Consider the following 17,890-nt stretch of genomic DNA (forward strand, 5'->3'; position numbering starts at 1 on the left):
TAACAGTTTTGAAAAACTGCTATATTTTGAGGTCGAAAAGGGGTCTTACTGAACCTACACCTTTGCTTAAAGGAGTTACAAACGTATTTCAAGTTGGTTGGATATTGGATAGGTAATTACAATACGCAGTTACTATGCAAATTAACATACATCATAAACTTGATGCACTGCAGGATAATCATAAAACGAAAAACGTTCATAAAGACTGCCATACCAGTGAAAGATTTAGCTAGCTATAAAATCAGTTTTATTCCATCATTTTCTACATATAAAAATGGCTTTACCAAGTCAGAAATATGACAGTTGTTATCCATTCGATTGATGTGTTTGTGCTATGGATTTTGACGTTTTATGAGGAACTTTTCATTTTGAATTTTCTGTGGAGTTCATTAATTTTGTGATTTTACCTTTTGTAAGTCATTGGCAGTGGTAGAACCGATTACCCAACAGAAAGAAGAAATCTTCATATCGTTAAACTATTGTTAGATTGCGTGTTATATTTTGTATTTTTCTTAAAAGTTCTTGCTTTATTAGCGATTTTGCTCATATCTACCTTTTGTCAAAAGAAATGTAAATCCACGTATCACGAAATGTATACCTCAAATTTGCAAATCTGGACAGGTATTCCAGAGTAAATTAAAGGTTACAATTTTCTATGGTTTTTCTATGACAAGAGAGATAATCCAACCATTCTGTTACCACCGACATAACCATAGTTTGGACTTGTATGACCAACCCGACGGGTGTCTACTCTTTCAGAACACCTGATATTGCTTAAGGGTAATGTGGAGCTGGTACTGCTGATTCATTAATGGGCAAACAGTTACAAGTATAAAGGACAATTAACGGATAATTAGGAAAAAACGCTGATTTAATATAAAGGACAGTAATGTCCGATTAATAACTGTTAACGTTTGTATAATGATGTGGTAGGTTTGTCTTTCAGTTCTGTATTATGTAAATCGTTAACCCAACGTTGTGTTTTTGTCTTTAAATGGTCAACAAATTATGGGTTTGAACATGCCGTTTTTAAATTCTTCCTCTCATTTCGCTACAGATTTTATCAGGAGTATCAGAAAATATGATACAAGTATATCTTTTGTGTAATGTTGAGCATTTGTCCTTGCCCTTTGTCGTTTTCATTTTGCTTAGAGTTATGGCTGTTTTATAGATTTGTTTTGTTTTGAACTCACATCATTCGCGTGCTCCTTTGCTCCAATTATGATATTTGCTGCATGGTGTCTGTGGTTTTTTTTTTATGAAACTGTTATTTTCTGTCGATGAGTTTGACTGTTCCTTTCGTATCTTTTCCCTTCCTTTGCAGCAGTTGGAACACCAAAATAGGTATTCCTCCTCGAGGATCGCACCTGCTTGAAAATGTTCTAAGAAAGATTGATAAAACAAATAACATAACAACCAGAATAGCCGTATTCGTTGATAAGGCTTCCTTATTCTGTATAAAATGTTGTCTCTTACATGTGTTTCTCGATACGAACCGAGAACCTGGAGCTTACACTTTATTACATACCTGTTTATTTGCTATTAGTACGCAAATAGAACAGGAAAATTAGTTCAAGTTGCGTCAAATCTTAGAAGCATCACTCAAAATTAAATGTATGTTTGAGAAAAAAAATGTTGTCGTTTTCAGATTTTCCATATTTTTACAAAATTCTATAAGCTAATCTGACAAAAAAAAAACATCTTAGATATTATCACTTTCCGTCCATCTGTTCGTCTTTACTACAGGGGGAAATTTTATAGATTTGTATCTCCAGACATGTGGATAACAAAAACCAAAATGTTTCAATAACTGTATCAACATGATTTTTACCATTTGAAACATGTGGTAAAACCTTGATTGCACCTTACAAATTTTACATAGATATTTTATTTTCTTTTTAGATATGTGGACTAGTGAAGCTGTTATAATATAAAAAAATAAGATGTGGTATAATTGCCTATGAGACAACTGTCCACAAGAGACCAAAATTACACAGAAATAAAGCCCATATCGCATAGTCAGCAATAAAAGGCCCCGAAATGACAATGTAAAACAATTCAAACGAGAAAACTAACTGCCTTATTTATACTAGAAAATTAACGATAACAAATGTGTAACACATAAACAAACGACAACCACTGAATTACAGGCTCCTGACTTTGGACAGGCACATAATGTGGCGGGGTTAAACATGATAGCGGGATCCCAACCCTGTCCTAACCTGGGACATTGGTATAACAGTACAATATAAGACGGGACTATACAAATTAGTTGAAAAAGGCTTAACTCATCAGATGGACAAAAATACAAGTGGATTATAAGTTTATCCCCACCTCATCTAAAGAAAGAACGAAAGCATGGACATCAGTATCACGTCGTTTCAAGACTGTCATTCAGGTGAGAGATTACGCTAGCTATGAAACAAGGTATAATCCACCATTTTCTACATGTGTGTATTTAGTCAGAAATATGACAGTTGGTATCCATTCGTTTGATGTCTTTGGGCTTTTAATTTTGCCATTTGATTTTTCATGCAATTTATCTATGTATTAGCAGTAAACAGGATCATTTTTTATTTCTAAATATCAAATCTGACATTTAAAAATAATTCAAAAATTATCTAATGGTTTATGAATTAATTTTCTGCTCGTGACATGAAATCTTATCTCAGATGACAGCAGATTTAGAATTAAAAGAATTTAATTTTTTACCTGTCAGAACTTGTATAATTACAAGATTAATTTGCAATTATTTTCTTATTTTGTCCAATTTAATATATCAATTGAAATCGTCATATTGTTATTATCAGAATATTTAAGGACACAGGAACACGAAACAGTGAATACATTTAGGAATCTGAATTATTAATTATTCAAGTTGTTTCTTGTTGGTTATGCGTGAATTTTAGATTTACATTGCCCTCAGGTTTGAAAACGTTAACATCGACATATGTGAAAAGAATGTGATCTCTCTGGTCGTGACTTCCGGTTATCTGTTGCTTATGAAAATCTAGCATAATTTACAATGGAAGGCAGGCAACCATCATTTAGGAAATTTCATTGAAAGAACCAACATGCCATCAGCATCCGTTTAAACACGTTAAAAAGGAGGATAAACAGTTGCGGAACAAGGAGATGTCTTTTTGTTTACCAAGTAATGATTTTGTATAGGGACAAGTTGTTTAAACCGAACGTTCTTGTTGCTTTTTGACTTTTTTATAATTGACTGGTAATTACTACAAACACTTGATTGAAAAATACTACTTAAACACCTCATCACATTAAGGGACATACAATGTGTATTTTAATGATAAGTGTCTGAAGTTAAAATATGATAATTAAATTATAATGATTATAAACGTTTACAAGTATAAAAGACAATTAAAGGATAATTAGGAAAAACACGTTCATTTGATATTCAAGGACAGTAATTACCAACGATTAAATTGTCAAGGTTTGTATAAGGATGTGGAAGAGGAGTCTTTTATTTTAGTATTATTTTAATTTCGAATCCATTTGTCTATGATATTTTTAAATTTTAAGTCATGTTTCCCTCTTCTTTTCTTCTTTACATATTTTATTATATATTATATTATGTTCACCCCGTGCAGACCCTCATATAAGTTATTGAGAAAGTATATCAAATTGTTGTATTTCAAATGTGCATGTAAATCAAATATAAACTATGCGTAGTCATAAGTTTTCTATGTTGGGTCTTGTGTTCTATTATTTTTTCTGTTTGTCTTTTTCTTTTTTGGTGTTGTCAGTTTGTTTTCGATGTATAAGTTTGACTGTCCCTTTGGTATCTTTCGCGCATCCTTTCTTTTTTAGATTACTTTTATCGTGTTTCATCAAAAGGTTAGCTTACCATCCCCTTGTTTAAATACATGATTTTTTTCTTTGTACAGAAATGAAGGACCCTTTTAGAGCCTCTTGTTTATTTAGTTAGGAGAAAGTTCGATCATCTAATTATAATCTAAATAGATACAAGTACGTGCTATCTTAACTATTTAGGTTCACTTTGACAGACGCCGCTGTACGGTTGTCTGTTGTTTAAAAAACAGTTTCTTAATTGTATTTTACACACTTCTGAGAGATATACAAAGGTAAGAAACACATTCAGTCTTATAATTTTAAACGGTGTGTTGATAAGAACGTAATGTATTGACATTTCTCTACTTTATTGTTCTTGATAACAAGTGAAAACATACAGACAAATATTTAATAGAACGAAACAAAGTGTAACATTGGTAGCCTACATATATTGATAGGGAGAGAAGAAATGCACACCTCTAAAGATTCTGAAACATATACTAGAGCTGAATAATCATCACTAATACATATTGCAAAAAGACGCGCCCCTATCGGCAATGTCTATCAACACAACATATGTATAAAAAGAACATGTGGTATGATAGCCAATGAGACAACTATCCATAAAAGACCCAAATGACATAGACATTAACAACTATAGGTCACCATACGGCCTTCAACAATGAGCAAAGCCCATACCGCATAGTCAGCTATAAATGGGCCCCGATAAGACAATGTAAAGTGTATGTATTATGACCTATATAAGTATTTATAATGAATCTAGACTGGACTGAATGTTTATTTGAAGTCAGGAATATTACAGTTGTTGTCCATTCGTTTGATGTGTCTTATCATTTAATTTGCCATTTGATTAGAAACTTTCCGTTTAGAATTTTCCTCGAAGTTCATTATTTTTGTGATTTTACTTGTTATTCATTTTTATAATATGAACAATACATGTGTGAACTATGAACTATTGTGTGAACTATGAACTATATAACTTTTGATGCATGTATGTATTATAATATCAAAATATAACATCACTTGAAAAATGTATTATCCGAAATTAACTAAACTTTCATACCACTCCTTCTTTTTTTTATATCAAGTATTTGTTAATATTGATTTGTTTCTGTTATTGAATTTACAATATGTCTTTTATATTAAAAAAAAAGTGGCATTAATTGATGATATTCGTCCTCAAAACGGATGTTTTTATCTATTAAATTATAATTAGAATGTTAGTATCAGTTTTATTACATAAGGCAGATACATGGACAAATTGTGTAGTGTTATCTTTGTAATACAGGATGTAATACATTAATCACCTTGTTCTATTTAATTTTGTGTTTTGAACGGTTTAATTGTCTTAACCGGTTTACAACGAATGCAAACAGAATTTATCGAAAACAATGATTTGTGAAGAAATTCACTTAATATTGTCTTAATGACAAATTAGATTGCTTCTAAAACAAACAGTTATGTTTAAAATAAGATGGTTTTGCATAACGCTTCTGGGTTTTTTTTTTATAGCGAATGACATTAAAATATAAGCCTATACCCAATACTCATGAAAACAGGTGATACAGTTAAAAGAATGAAGAATACGTGTTTTAATTAAATGATAAATCTGTTAGTCAAGTCTTGAAAGTTAAGTCAAGTCGAATCCAATCTTGTTCAACCCAGTCCAAGAATTCAGATAATACACTTTGTGATCTGACATGTTAAGGTTTTTATTACATGATAGCTTAGGTATTCATCAATGATTATACTATTTCATAGCCAATAAGAATTGGTCCATAAAAGTTCATACTCACATTTTCCCATACATTATTCATTATCTCGGACATTTGCAACGGTTTTCAACACATTTTTTGGAGTTGAGGATACAACAGATTTTAGGGATGGTCCCTTTTCACGTAACAACCGTTTTCTACGTATTATCTTCTGGTGCCAACTGAGTGCAATGTTGATGTCACGCATCTGTTAATCCTTTGGATTAATAATTATTTCTGTTATCATGAACGCAACAAACTCATAATTCGCAGCTCTCTTATGTATGTCCTACATGTTTGACATTGGTGTTGTTATTTAAGCAATGACTGAAATATTTTGCTGTCTATTCGCAATAACATAAAAAATGTGGTGCACACTGATTTACCCGAGTAGCGAATTATCTTAAGTGTGCACCACATTTTATATGTTATTTCGTATCGACAGAAAAGATATTACAGTTATATCTAATTCTAAATCCCATTTTAAACCAGAGTAAACCATAAAAAAACGTTGATGACGTCACGGTCACATGACTGAATTTTTTGTCTATGAACTGATACACATAACAACGTCAGCCAATCAAAATTAAATCATAATGGTTTGTTTGTCACGTCTACATAAAGGGAAATTGCCCTTGTCACCGTGATGTAAGTTAAATTTCTGAGGTACTTTTCAGCTAATAGAGAATGTCTACATTCAATAGAAGAAGTCGGTGTCGAATGTCAGATTCCTCATTATATGTCATGCTTATTTGATACTGAAGACTATATAGAAATCAACAAATGTATTATGGTCCTTTTGATTCTGTTGACAGTTTGATTTTTCTACTTTTTATACAACACTTGATCACGTTTTGATCTGCATTCTGTTGCGAAATGAACAGTATTGTTTTACAATAGTTACTTGTTGCTACTGAGTTTTAATCTATTTTAATGTGGGAAAATTAATTAATGAAGCTATAAAAATCGATGTTTTTCTTGAAATTAAAGAGCACTGTGATGAGTTAACTGTTCTTGAGGAGTATCGCTACTCTTGGTTAAAGCTTTTAGTCAATCATTTGGTATCCACTAGCTGACCATTAAATTTTGAACAATTACTCTTATGTTTCTTACCATAGTTTTTTTTAACATACAGTTGAAACAGCAATTTTTCGAAAATATCTTTACAATTACTGTTATTTTTCCTATTAAATAAAGATGCTTACTGTGGATTCATTTATTTTCGTGAGTACCAATTTTCGTGGTTTGAGGAAAACTTGCATATTGGTGGATATTTCATTTCGTGGTTTTGGGAAAATCTGCATAAATTCCTTAAGACAATTTGTAATGCTGTACCCACGAAATCCACGAAAAGTGGTATCCAACGAATATTAATGAATCAACATTATATGACGTTCTTATTTAGCTTTCAATACAAAGCCATGTTCTAATTCCAATAGAACATGGGCTACATGTGATTGACGTCACAATCAAACTTGCAACGTCAGATGAATATTGAACAACAACGGAGATCAAAATGGACAGTTTTGTTGGTGCTGTTTGCTAGAAAATTAAATAAAAACATTCTAAAAGTAAGTTGAAATATTTCTGGTTTTTTTTTCATTGTTAAACTGTTGATTTTCTATAACGATTTTTTGCGACTGTCATACAAGTGAAAGGTTTAGCTAGCTATCAAACCAGGTTTAATTTACCATTTTCTACATAAAAAATGCATGTAACAAGTTATTAATGTACGTTTTTTTATTGAGTTGAGGCTGTCAATTGATATTTTATCGTGTGTTTTTCTATGTTGTGATGTTATGCAATTGATTCAGAAAAAAGGAGAAGGTTTGGATCCATTAAAACGTTTAATCCCGCTGCAAATGTTTGCACCTGTCCTTAGTCAGGAATTTGATATACAGTAGTTGTCGTTTGTTTATGTAATTTATACGTGTTCCTCGTTTCTCGTTTTTTATTTGTTTCATATAGATTAAACCGTTGGTTTTCCCGTTTGAATGGTTTAACACTAGTAATTTTGGGGCCCTTTATAGCTTGTTGTTCGGTGTGAGCCAAGGCTCCGTGTTGAAGGCCATATATTAACCTGTAATGGTTTACTTTTTTTTAAATTGTTATTTGGATGGAGAGTTGTCTCATTGGCACTCACACCACATCTTCCAATATCTAGGAACATGACAGTTGTTATCTATTCGATTGATGTGTTTGAGCTTTTGATTAAGGACTTTACGTTTTCAATTTCCAGTAGAGTTCAGTATTTTTGTGATTGTACAGCTTGTCTAAGTATAAACACTATACATGGTCAGTTTAATTTTTAAATAGCAAATCTGACATTTAATAGTAATTCCACAAATTATTTGATGATTTGTCAATTAATTATCTGCTCGTGACATGAAATCTAATCTTAGATGACAGCAAATTAAAAATAAAGAGAATTTAAATTTCTACAAAGTCATGTAAAAATTTTTATCATTTAAAGAATTAATTTGCAAATTATTTTCTCGTTATGCCCAATTTAAGATTTTAATTGAAATCATGATTTTGTCATTTAAGTACAGCTCTTTATAAGAACCAGACAGAGTGCCATATACATGTGATATATGGGGGGTTCCAGATTTTATCCATAATTGGACTAATAGAAGCAATAAATGAATAAAGCTCAAAAAATAATTTTGAGTGTGAAAATATGAGTGGTTGCCATGGTAACGGACAACCTATTTTTGGGTTGTTAAGCATTGTAAAATCATTAACAAATCAGCTAAATCACCACATTTTAGAGCCTGATTATGAATAGAATCATGCATTTTTCATTAATGTTCATATGTAACATTTATACAACTTGGTTTAAGCTTCATTTTAGTGAAGATTGCATGTCAACCAAGTTTGTATTTTTTTTGAAAAGTTTTGCAAAAAAATGCATATTTTCAACATTTCTGAAATTGGGATTTTTTCGAAATTATCAAATTTTCTCAGGTGTTTTTAAAAAAAGTGCAAATGTGTACAGAATAGTTAGCACTGTAGTAATGAAGTTTGGATGCTACTTTACCAAATTAAATAGAAAAATGCGTGGGATTTTTTTTAGTTTTATCACCATAGCAACCGATGTTTTCCTTGGAAACAGAGTTTTTATTTTCAGAATATTGCAGTTTTAGAGCTTAAATGTCCTGAATTGTTTTATAACCAATAAGAAAATACATAAAAGCCAACTCAAACTTTAAATTACTATCGTCAAGTGTTGTTGACTTCAATTGTTACCACGGAAATACATATTATCCATAGCAACATTCACTTAAAAACTGCAAAAATAGAAATTTATGTAAAAAAATACATAAATAGAGGGTGTTTATTTTCAAATTGGAATATGCTTCACTGACAGTCTTGTCTGGGTTTTTTTCCTTCAGATTGTTCAATAAATGTAATATATAATGTAACATTTGGGTTGGAGGGGGGGAGAAGGGGTAGGGGGGTATGTTGATTTTTTTAAATGTTGCATACAAGTAGATACTTAAAAAGATAATTGCATTTGGTCCGAGTTCATCATCTGATTATTAATTTTTGGAAGTTAGCAGATGATGAACTTAATGGGTTTACAATAACTGGGCCAACCTGGCTTATGGCTTATGGCAAGGCAAGATAGATATGGCCCTTACAATTGTAAGAAAATTCTTAATTTCTTATGGCACACACCCGTCTAAGATGTTATTCCAGCATAAATCACAAAATTGACCTGTAACATAATATTAACAAACCAATAATAGAATCATTTGGTCAAAGCATTTCTAAACTAAAACTTAAGTGTGATGGACGGACAGATAGACGGACAGGCAAATTGAACACATTTTAAGTTGGTGGTGACTTAAAAAAAAACAATAATAGTCAATTGTTGATCGCTAATATCAGAAGTCCAGTATAATGGAATCCTCTTTAAATATACATGTAGCTATTAACATATCATTAATAACTCCTTTGTTGTACTACTATCCCGCAATTAAAATTCAGGATCTCCGAGATAGACAAATAGAATACATCTGCTAAGTTGGAATTGTGCTAATCCCGGTAAAATAATTATGCTATTACCGGCAAGATTATCCTATCAAAATTATCAAGCAAAATAATTGTATCAATTATGAATTATTCCTTACTATGCGTCGTTCTACATATATCTCATAAGTTCAAGATTCCGATAACATTATATCTTGTTTGTGTGTGTGTGTGTGTGTGTGTGTGTGTCAAAAGGAAGGTTGGGATTGATTTCGGAGTGTTGGTCACAACAGTTTAGGAATTAGGGGCCAAAAAGGGCCCAAAAAAGCATTTTCTTGGTTTTCGCACTAAAACTTTAGTTTATTTTTACACAAGGTTTGTGACCACAAACGGAAGGTTGGGATTGATTTAGGGAGTTTTGGTTCCAACAGTTTAGGAATTACGGGCAAAAAAAGGGCCCAAATAAGCATTATTCTTGGTTTTCGCATAATAATATTAGTATAAGTATATAGAAATCAATCAAACTTTAACACAAGGTTTATGACCACAAAAGGAAGGTTGGGATTGATTTTGGGAGTTGAGGTCCCAACAGTTTAGGAATAAGGGGCCAAAGAGGGGCCCAAATAAGCATTTTTCTTGGTTTTCGCACCCTAACTTCAGTATAAGTAAATAAAAATCTATGAAGTTTTAACACAAGGTTTATGACCACAAAAGGAAGGTTGGGATTGATTTTGGGAGTTTTGGTCCAAACGGTTTAGGAATAAGGGGCCCAAAGGGTCCAAAATTAAACTTTGTTTGATTTCATCAAAAATTGAAAAATTGGGGTTCTTTGATATGACGAATCTAACTGTGTATGTAGATTCTTAATTTTTGGTCCCGTTTTCAAATTGATCTACATTAAGGTCCAAAGGGTCCAAAATTAAACTAAGTTTGATTTTAACAAAAATTGAATCCTTGGGGTTCTTTGATAATTATGCTAAATCTAAACATGTACTTAGATTTTTCATTATGGGCCCAGTTTTTAAGTTTGTCCAAATTGTGGTCCAAAATTTAACTTTGTTTGATATCAACAAAAATTGAATCCTTGTGGTTCTTTGATATAATATGCTTAATCTTATCATGTATTTAGTTTTTTGATGTTTGGGACCGGTTATCAAATTGGTCCACATTGATGTCTAAAGGGTCCAAAATTGAACTTTATTTGATTTCATAAAAAATTGAATTATTGGGGTTCTTTGATATGCTGAATCTAACCATGTATTTTGATTTTGGATATTGGACCATAATAGGTAATGTCCAATTTAAAATTTAAAGCTTTTATATTAAGTTCTGAGACCACATTCATTATGTGTCAGAAACCTTTGTTGTGTGAACTATTTAATCACAATCCAAATTCAGAGCTGTATCAAGCTTGAATGTTGTGTCCATACTTGCCCCAAATGTTCAGGGTTCGAACTCTGCGGTCGTATAAAGATGCTCCCTGCGGAGCATCTTGTTTTAGGTTCAAATTTCAAAATAAATATTTTGCTATTCTCAACGTTTTTTTAACCTTTGCATGAATTACGCCCCTATTGTCTGTATCTGTCTCTGTAACCTTTATAAAAGACTGCATTAATCCCGAGATTTGGAATGAAACCACTAAGCTGAGAATATTTGCATAAATACAAGATAAATAACAGTAATAATTTGAAGACAAATTCCACACATGGTCTTATTTAATTAAATGCAACACTAGAAACAGCGCAGTACATACCAATGTTATTTTTCTTTGTAATTATCAATGTTTTCTAGTCCCTACAAGTTGTAATCATTCATGAATACAAGACTTTAGTGTCCCATGTGTAAAAAAAGAATACATATCCGATGTCCCACGCGTTGTGCACACATTTGATCGATTCAAGGTACAATGGCAAAAACTAAAATAAACACTTTTATGGCCGCGCCGCAATTTGGGAGGGGGAGGGGGCGTTGTAGTAGGTTTAATCCATGTCCGTCAGTACATTAGTCGTCACAAAGTTGGTTTCTATTTTGCAATTATAGTTTGCCTCAATCAAATCTTATGAAACATGTATACACAATGCTTATTACCACAAAACAGAGATCAAGTTTGAATGTTAATTGTTGGTTAACTATAAAGAAATTTCTAAAAGTGACCATTTGATCTTAAGATGTGGTATAATTATTAATAAGACAACTCTCTACAAGATACCAATGATCACAAGATAGTATCCAGAAGTAAATTTTGTAAAAATAAAATTCTATTTTTTTCCGTATTTTACTTATAAATGGACTTATTTTTTTCTGCGGGGAAACATTACATTTACTCTGTGGTTAAAGTTTTTAGAATTTTAATAAACTTTCTCAAACTATCCTGGGCATGCTGGGTTTGTACCAAACTTGGACAGAAGCTTATTTATGATCATAAGATAGTATCAAGAACTAAATTTTGTAAAAAGATAAATCCATTTTTTCCGTATTTTACTTTTAAATGGACTTAGATTTTCTTCCAATTAACATGACATACAGTCTGCAGTAAAAGTTTTTAAAACATTTATTAGATTCATAAACTATCCTGGATTTTTACCAAACTTGGACAGAAGCTTCTTACAATCAAAAGATAGTATCAAGAGGAATATTTTTACCGATTGTTTTCCTCATTTCTGTTGAGCCTGCGATTTACAGCAAAAGTAGGCAAGACACTGGGTTCTGCAGAACCCTTACAAATTTATTCTTAAGGCATTCAAATGAATAAAACTTGAGGTTTCCTAAAATCTGACAAAAATCCCAAAACATGACAACTACAATGTACTTTAACTTAGCTCTGAAGCTAAAACCAAGTTATATCGATGTTACATAAGAAATTTCTGAGAGAAAAAAAATGATTCTATTTATAATCAGGCTCCGACCAAACGTTATCTTTTCAAAAATCTTCATGTATGATATCTTTAAAAAAAATGAACCTACCCCCCCTTTTTTTACCTTCTAACCCCAATATTACATTATATATTACATTTATTGAAAAATCTGAAGGAAAAAAACAAGACAAGACTGTGAGTGAAGCAAAGCATGCAGTCATGTTCCAATTTGAAAATAAACACCCTCTATTTATGTATTTTTTTACATAAATTTCTATTTATGCAGTTTCAGAGTGGATGTTGCTATGGTTAATATGTGTTTCTGTGGTAACAATTGAAGTCAACAACACTTGATGATAGTAATGTAAAGTTTTTATGTATTTTCTTTACGGTTATGAAAAAATCCAAGACATTTAAGCTCTTTAACTGCAATATTCTGCAAATAAAACTCCTTTTCCAAGGAAAAAATCGGTTGCTATGGTGATAAAACTGAAGAAAATCCCACGAATTTTTCTATTCAATTTGGTAAAGTAGTATCCAAACTTCATAACTACAGTGCTAATTATTCTGTACACATTTGCACTTTTTTGAAAAACACCAGAGAAAATTTTCTAATTTCGAAAAAATCCCAATTTCAGAAATGTTGAAAATATGCATTTTTTCGCAAAAAATTTTCAAATAAATTACAAATTTGGTTGACATGCAATCTTCACTAAAATGAAGCTTAAACCAAGTTCTATCAATGTTAGATTTGAACATTAATGAAAAATGCATGATTCTATTCATAAGCAGACTCTGAATTGTGGTGATTTATCTGTTTTTTGAAAGATTTTACCAAGCTTAACGACCAAAAAATAGAGTGTCCGTTACCATGACAACCACTCATATTTTCCCACTTAAATTTTTTTTTTAGCAATATTCATTTACTGCTTCTACTAGGCCAATTATAGATAAAATCTGAAACCATCATGTATCGCACTCTGTCTGGCTCTTACAAAGAGCCGTACTTAAATACAGTTAAAAAAAAGGTATAGAAACATCGATGTTTTTCCATTGCAAATGCAGCGTTAAATTTACCTATATTCTTCGTCAAATGACGTCCACAATTTAGTTATCTATTTTTTTTTCTCGTTCTGCAGTTCAATTCCGGCTTACATCGAAAGATTTCTTGTTGGTTATGAGTGCAAATTGGAATTGAAACGTTAAAATCGATTTTATTTGAGAGACGCTAATATCTCTATGGACATATTTTTCGTTTTTTATGATGCTAATGAAGATTTTGAATAATGCATGATGGAATACATAGAATGCAGGCAACCAACAATAAGACAAGGCCAATCGTGCATTGAATGAACCAACGTGTCAACATCTGCTGAAAAGGTTAAACAGTAGCGGCTCCATGGCGGGTTCCGTTTTGTTTCACAATTAATTTTTGTGAATGCGGACATATGGTTGGAACCCCCACTTTTTTTAGAATTACATGTATTAGAACCGCCTTTTAAAGTTGTCCAGATCCGCGCCTGGTAAATACATTTGCCACTGAACAAAATTACCTACAAACCTCAACAAAATCATGAACCTAATATCAATTTTACTGTGATAAGTGTCTGCAGTTTAAATATAAAACATATGACAGTTAAATTATTAAAGTATAAAGGACAGTTAATTGATAATTAGGACAAACCGCTCATCTGATATTCAAGAACAGTAATTACCGACTGTTCAACTTTCAACGTTTGTTTGATGATGTGGATGGGGAGTCTTTTATTTCAGTATTATTTAAATTTCTAAGCAATTTTTCTATGTTCTTCTAAAATTATAATAATTTTTCCATATTTTTTTCATTCATACTTTGCCTTATTGTTCCCGATTGACATCCTTTACAATGTTTAGACTTATTTTCCTCCAGCATTTGCCTATAACTCTCTTTTATGTTAACCCCGTGCAAACCCTCATATCAACAATTGAGATAGTATGATAAAATTATCGTAATTCAAATTTATTTATGTACATGTTATATAAACTGCTTTAGATAAGTTTTATCTTTTTTCACCATAAGGTTCACTTACCACCCACTTGTTTTAAAATTGGAATTTTTTATTGTACAGAAATGAAAGACCCCCTTCAGAGCCTCTAAAATATTTAGTTGTGAGAAAGTTCGATCATCTCATTATAAATTAAATATATACATGTACGTGCTATCTAAACTTTTTAAGTTCACTTCTCCGGTAGCCACTGCCCGGTTGTCTGCTTGTATAAAAGGGATTTCTTTATTGTATATTTAACATCACAGTCCATTACCGACATACAAAGGTAAGAAACACATTTAGTTTTATAAGTTTGTATCTGTAAAAGAAAACACACAGTTTTAATTGATAAGAACGTTATGTATAGACGTTTCGTTACTTGATTGTTCTTGATAAGAAGGGATAACATGCAGACAAATATATAAAACAACTGCACAAAGGTAAGGATTAACTGCAATATAAATGATATGAAAGGTGTGATGAACCTTAATGACATTGCAATAAAACGGCACATAAAAAACCCAATTGACAGTCTCCAAAAACAGAAGAGTGAACATAAACGACATATTGACATAATGATATATTTCTATCAATATTTCACCTACGTAAATAGTTATCAAAGGTATCAGGCTTATAATTTATTACGCCAGACTCGCGTTTCGTCTACATAAGACACACCAGTGACGCTCAGATGAAAATGGTAAGAACTCCAAACAAGTATAAAAATGAAGAGCATTGAAGACCCAAAATTCCAAACAGTTGTGCCAAATACGGCTATGAGGATCTATGCCTGGGATAGGAAAATCCATAGTATTTACGTAAAATTGAGTCATATTGATATAGTTGAAATTCCCCAAAAAGTGACCAGTGGAACGTATTTCCACTTATTTATCAATGAAAAGACCCACGTGTTTAAGGTGGTACCTAACACTACAGGGAGATAACTCTGTAATATCAGCTAAACGTTTTAATTACGTTGCGTTGTGAAGGCAATATAAAGCTTCTCAATGATCAAAATTAGTGTTTTCCAACTGCTATATAACCAGTGTAATTTTTCTGATAAAACGGTTGGTTCAATTTTTTTGATTTTTTTATATTTTTGTTCAAGGGTCAAAGTAAATACTTTGTCAAAATTTTATGAAAATTAAACGAGCCAAATTAATTTTAGTGAAAGTCTTAGGTACCACCTTAACTTCCATGTCCTTTAAAAATCTCCGAATAAAAAGTTCAAATGAAGTGGATGAGAGCAATTATTGGCAACCGTACGGTCTTCAACAATGAGAAAAACGTATGCTATAAAGTCAGCAATAAAAGACACTGACAAGAAAACTCTAATCAATTCAATTGAGATAAATAGAAATACCATCTAATTCATATCAAACCAATATATGGGGGGATGACATGGACCAACGCACCCACTAAAAGAAAGGTTCCTGATTTGGACAGGCACACACTGAATGTGATGGAGACTAGTTAAATATGTTCATATGAGTTCATTCCTATCCTAACCTGCGAACGTGTTGTAACAGAAAAACATAAGAACAAAGTATAAAAATCAGTCGAATATTCTTTTAATTATCAGATCGATACAAATCAGAAAACCATTTAACAAGAACACAGACTGGACTTAGCAGGGTGTTCCTACATCCATTATTCCTGACAAAAAAAATACTCCAAGTACAGACGCATGTTAAATGTAAGACAAATGTAATGAGATTTCCCTCTTAAATTGTCAAATCTGTATCTCTTAAAACAAGGACTTGGATGATTCATTTTTCTGCTTTTTAAGTTCCATTATTCATATGCTCTCAATTTATAACAGGATTTTAAAAAGCTTGTTATTTTGAAACGCAGGAAGTGCTGATAAAAACATAAAAACCAAAGTGTAGCCAAATCCGAACAAGGAATCAGAGCTTTGCGATAAAAAAAAAGGTATTTCGTAACATAAAATCATTTTGATTAACGTATACCATTTTTTACAGAAAAATGGAATTTCTTTTAATTACTTTGCTGATTTTTTCTGGGAGACCAGCTCCTGAATGTCGGATTAACATTGACGATCCAAGTTTTCAAAACATCAAAGCTGCCCTTCCGGTTCCACCAGGAACACCAATTATTGGAGGTATGTTTTAGTGAGATTGTACTGTTCTAGTCAAGCCTGTACGTTAATGTTATCCCCAGGACAAGACAAATGGCTTATATGAGAAATCACCTTTGAATTGATGTTGATTGGTATTACCACATGAGGATAAATGACAAGAAACCAACAAAAAAACTTTGTTTAATGAAAGATGACCTTTATAGTAGGTTTGACCACATTTTACTTTTTATTTCGACAGTCATATAAATTATATAAAAATGGTTGATTCATTATTCATTGCACATTGTCCACTTAAGTCAGTACGTACCGTTCTGATTGGGCTTGTTTAAGTTTCAGAAAAAGTTTGACAAAAATTTTACTTTGACCTGTTGACAAAAATAGAAATTTGAACCGCACAATTTACTATTGCGCTCTTCAATTTCAGTTACAAGTGATGAAAAAAAATACTGCATGTTAATTGTCATTCTTGCGAGACATCGATAATTCCATCTGTGTTATAACATTCCATGAGTATCCACTGCTCAAATAGGACCGATTTTAACTTGCAAGTGGACCTCTTGATATTACCCGATTTCTGTTGTTAATTGTGTATACCATATTGCCCAAAAATATGTTGTTCATTTTGTTCGATGATTTTATGTCTACTGTTTGTAATTTTTATTTTAAAGGTTTGGGGTACTCAGGTTTCCACGTAAAAGATGTTACCGACGTAAGAACAACATTTATTGAAGTTCCAAGACGATCTGACCTTGACCTTGAACATCTTTTGTTCAACGCATGTAGATTCGACGAGAATCTGAGAAAATATGTATTCAGACCCGAAATTTAATAAGTTTTAGATAGAGAGTTTAACCGAAATTTCGAACAGCAAATTATATCAATAAAATTAAAAAAAAAAACAATAATTGTGTTTTTTAACCTATATATTGTTCAATGATATAAATAAATGCAATAGTACTTCACTGATGTTGAACAATTTAAATGACTTGAGCAAGAAAATCACGATAGCAAACACACTGATGGAATCGCATTACCTCGAAAAGGATCGAGACCGGCTGCGTGCGCCGTCCGGGTAAGCATCTCATGTGAATCGTCATTTTCAAGTAGGATGTATACATTTCTTGATTCGTAGGATATTCAGAAGCGTGTAGCCGTAACTCATAAGTTTAATAAAACGTCATTGGTGTCTTTGCAAAAAGTGATGAGGCAGTGTTTTTTTCTTCAAAAAACATTCCTTTTCGCAAACAAATACGTACTGAGCACATCTTTTTTTCGAAACTTTGTTTCGTTCACAGATTTTATTCTTATCTTCTTTGCCTTGACTTGATTTGATTTTTAAAACTT

At 31.9% G+C, this 17,890-nt stretch overlaps 1 long non-coding RNA gene across 3 annotated transcripts; it reads left to right on the forward strand.

Moving 5' to 3' along the window:
• The first annotated feature begins 3,967 nt into the window (after positions 1–3,967).
• On the forward strand, positions 3,968–17,508 carry LOC143051632 (uncharacterized). Of its 3 annotated transcripts, none has more exons than XR_012970858.1 (3): positions 3,968–4,106; positions 16,428–16,567; positions 17,215–17,508. It is a non-coding gene; the product is annotated as an uncharacterized LOC143051632 (long non-coding RNA). The 3 variants fall into 3 exon arrangements; XR_012970857.1 differs by lacking the exon at positions 3,968–4,106 and adding an exon at positions 14,547–14,731; XR_012970859.1 differs by lacking the exon at positions 3,968–4,106 and adding an exon at positions 14,762–14,885.
• Positions 17,509–17,890: the final 382 nt, after the last annotated feature.

The sequence above is a fragment of the Mytilus galloprovincialis genome, chromosome 11 (genome assembly GCF_965363235.1).
Source record: "Mytilus galloprovincialis chromosome 11, xbMytGall1.hap1.1, whole genome shotgun sequence".
NCBI lineage: Eukaryota > Metazoa > Mollusca > Bivalvia > Mytilida > Mytilidae > Mytilus > Mytilus galloprovincialis.